We start from the raw sequence: 4,364 nt of genomic DNA, 5'->3' as shown, positions 1-4,364 counted from the left end.
GAAGGTAAAGTGAAAGATGTTCTCCCCGACCTCCTTGCAGTCCACACCCTTTATGGGGCACCAGATCCGACCCAGCGTCTCCGCCATAGCCTCGATGAAAACCGGTTTTTCCGACAACAGCCGCGCCATCGCTTGGAGCTCCACTACTCCTGCCTTCCCCGATCCCGTCCAACCGATCTTAATCTCTTTCTTCTCCTTTTCTGACAAGCGCAGATCCTTCAGCAAACTCTCAACCTTCTCCATTCGGTCCTCCGTCACCTTCTCCGTCGCACCCAACTAGTAAGCGAGAACTAGGTTATGGTGGTGTACGACCACACGCCCTAGAAACGCGCGAAAGGCTTTTGGTGGTGGGTTGGGGGTGCGACGGGCGGCCGCGGCACGCCGGCGGCCACCACTATGGAGGGGTTCACAAGGGCGAGGGCCGGCCGTGAGGTGGATGCGCCGCCGGAAAACCCTAGATCGCCAACGCGGTCGCCAGAGAGGGAACAAACCGTCACACGCGGGACGGACAAAGAACTCCTAGTTATGGTTCCCGTTTTATTGGTGTGCAACTTGGCGTGCTAAGTGCCCGAGTTAAAGCAATCGTGGTTTCTAAAGCTTAATGTATTTTGAATTTTTGCAAGTACCATGACCACCATCGTTATCTTTTGCAGCATCAACTCGTCCTTCCCCTGTCTGGTGCAATTGTCGGTCGGGTAACTTACCTGAGTATTCTTCTAAGCTCGGAGGGGCACCGTTCTTCTGCAATATCCATAACACTTGATGCTTCCAACCAAAACCCACACACCACCGACTCTTTCTCAGCATTTGTCGGCTGCCTCTATCATGCGGTTCTTACTGCTCCGTGCAAGATTCCTTCTCTTAGCTCCACGACCTCATTGCCTGAAATTTCAGCAATCTCACTGTCACCGCAAGTGGATAAAAGGAAGTATTGTGTTCCACTTCCACCATATTTAAACTGTCAAAATTGACACGAGCACCCGTAAATTAGCAGTTCCGCTGGAGTTTTGATTCAGTATGTTTTTCAAAATCTTCACAAGGAATCAAAGACAGGCATGGTTGTTCAGTGCGGCTGAGGAAAGGCCAAAGTCATGAACTTTGACATTTTGGTGAAAAGCTAGTATCCATAGAAATAGCCCACACTATAGACTATAATCTACTCCCTCCGTTTCAAAATAGATGACTCAACTTTGTACTAAAGTTAGTACAAAGTAACTTTAATACAAAGTTGAGTCATCTATTTTGAAACGGAGGGAGTATTTTCTACAGCCTGGGATGACTATTGCACTCTAATCAAATGGTGTGTGACCAGATAAGCAAGATTTTTGTCCAGGTGTCCATGAGTACACGACATTCATGATGATCCAGTTAACAACTTATTTTCCAGCAAATGACTCACTTTCTTTTTGTAAAATGAAAATGACAAGATCTAGCTTTGGTTTGTTGAAAACTTCAACGCAAAACTATAATATAGCTTGGCTTACTACTACACTGAGAGGCTGGCACTTAGAGCATCTCCACTAGGCTCCCCAAGAAGCCCCCCAGAGGCAGTTTTTCAGCGCCGGCGGGCGAAAAACTCTCCACTCGCGCCCCCACGACCTTAAAAAACGCCGGATTTGACAAAAAACAGACCCGGCGGTACCAGGGCGATCCCAGGCCACCGGGGGGCTGTTGCTGTTGGGGGCCGAGAGAGAAGATTTTGCATGTCAATGGCCCGCTGTCAGCCTCTCACTCGTCTCTTCATACTTTTCCTCCTGGTCCCCACCCACGTGCCCACATACTCGCCCCCCCCCCTTGCTGGTCGCGGTCGCCTCCTCGCCGCACGCCGCCCTCTACTCACACAGCTCCGCCGCGCCGCCCTACTGACAGCGCGCCGCCGTCGCCGCCCTGCTCGTCGCGCACTGGCCAAGCTGCCCATCGTGTCTTCTTGCCTTCACGGAGGAGGAGCTCGCCCGCGCCCGCTGGGGTGTGGCCAGGGCGGAGCTCGCCCGTGCCCGTCGGGGCGTGGCCGGGGCGGAGCTTGCCCGTGCTCGCCGGGGTGTGGCCGGGACGGCCCGCGCCCACGCCCGCCTCTGCGTGGCCGGGCATGCACAGGCAGCAGCAGCCGGACGGGCGTGCTCGGCATCATGGTCCGGGGTGCCACAGCACCGCGCCCAGGTCTTCTCGGCGGCGTCGAACGCGACGGCGGGGCAGGGAGGGCGCGGGCCACGCAAAAGGGAGCACGGGGGCGCTGTCGAGACCGCACACGAGGAGCACGGGCGCGCCGAGCTCGAGCAGCGCGTCTCCGACGGCGGCGAAGACGACTGGCGCCCACGACGCGCACCTCGACCTGCTCGCGGCCAAGGGGCTCAAGGTCAATGTCAAGGCCAGGACGGGCGCGACCTGCTCTAGCTGCACGACGAGGAGGTAGTTGGACGCCGCCGCGGGCAAGATGCTCGACGAAATGCCGCTCTGTTCGTGGGAGTCCAACACGGCTCGTGGGGATGCAACGAGTGGAACATTTTCCTCCCCCAGGTCAAATTTTTCGCCGGCAGCCCCCCAAGGGGCGAAAAAATGCCTCCTGGGGGGGGGGGGGGGCAAACGGCTGGAGATGCTCTTATGTCATGACCTTCTGTTTATGCAAGATAAACCACATCAAATTCTGTAACCCAAAGCAGCAACATCAAACAAGCAAACAATGATGGTAAAATTCCATTTGTTTTGTCGTGTTTCGTGGTCTCTATTTTTAGGTCGTGGTCTTTTTAGTTGGACTCGTCCCTTATATATACCCTTGATTATTTCAAATAGATCAAATAATACATACAATATCCAGAGAGGTTAAGTACAAGCAGTTGATCTCTGATGTTGAACTTTCAATTAAGAAAGGAAGGAACTGTCCTTGCATACATAAACTCATTTGCTTGTCTACAAGCATTGACTTTGCCTTAACTTTAGTGTGTGTGTGTGTGTGCGCGCGCGCGCGTGCGTGCGTGTGTGTGCGCGCGCGCGTGTGTGTGTGTTATGACTGTCAAATGTAAATACGAAGAATTGCATTGCCCCATTCACTCTCATTTATACACACTTCTGGTACCCCTCTGTTGAAATATTAATTATTTCTCCTTTATTTATAAGTTAGTGTTTCTTGTTGTGAGACCACCTCGTGTAGTACATCCATTGTGGAGGATCCATGCCAGGACACCATATTGTTGGGTTCTCGTGCTCAACTCATCATACGCGAAACCGCTGACATGCATGGACAGTTTGTGTTGGGCGGTTCTTTTTATCTTTGCTAGATCTTTGTTCAAGTAGTTAATTCCGCATGAGAGGTTTCAGAAAAGGCAAATATGCAAGATACATGCATGCACAGTTTTTTCTGTCGAATGATTCTTTTGTCAGTGGACTGGGCATGATCGACATCATCGCCGAACATGTTGCCCCAAAGGTCCTGAACACTGATCATACGATGAAGCGCATATCACCAGCATGTGTGCATATGGAATCGCCGTGCCTTGCTGCCCTTGTTCTGTGTGTGACGCAGATGCTTTCCTTGGTTTGATTGCAAGTTGCTATCATCTTGGCTTGAAACTCGATTGCATCAAATTTCAAACCCGGGTCTACTTGCAATGCATGTTTATCCTATCTCTTTACTGCAACGAAAGGATTTGCTCTAGTTAAGTATTTTATCAAAGGATTTGTTCCAGCTTATTGATGTGCAACTTGGTGTGCTGGGTGCCCGAGTTAAGTAAAAGTCGTGGTTTCTGAAGCTTAATGTGTCAACGTAAGGGCAGCAGATTGAAGCTGGCTTTGCGGTGTGTCTTTGACAGGGTATGATATATCCGATCGATCATAGAGCTCTTCTATGTTAAGATGAATTGATTAATCCGTAACACGATGCTGCTGCATTAGGTTGGAGAACGACCATGCGCCTAAACCTGATAATGATGTAGTGCAAGATGGCGACATGGGCAGCCGAACAAATCCTGGCACTAGATTAATCAGTTGTTAATGTTTGACGATTGAAATATTATTAATGGTATGGTGATAAGATGACTAGCGAGGCAGGCAGGGTGGTTTTTAAGGTTTTGAATTTCAGAATGACAACAAATTTGGTAAGCTGCGAAATGGTATTTTTTTTAATTTCAACATTATTTCGCATAGATGAATGATTTTTTTAATTTTAATAAATTGAATTTAAACAACTAAATAAGAAGACTTGGTCACACAATATCTATACCTACTAACAAAGAACTAATAAAGGGATTACTGCTTCTACACGGGTAGACGCACTTTTTTTTGTAGAAAACCCCTTGTAATTTCTAGAAATCAACATGTGATGCCGTTTTAAGTGAATCTGGAAAATGTTTCACTTTTGGCAAAAACCCCTG

The sequence above is a fragment of the Triticum dicoccoides genome, chromosome 7B (genome assembly GCF_002162155.2).
Source record: "Triticum dicoccoides isolate Atlit2015 ecotype Zavitan chromosome 7B, WEW_v2.0, whole genome shotgun sequence".
Classification (NCBI taxonomy): domain Eukaryota; kingdom Viridiplantae; phylum Streptophyta; class Magnoliopsida; order Poales; family Poaceae; genus Triticum; species Triticum dicoccoides.
This window is presented reverse-complemented; position numbering follows the sequence as displayed.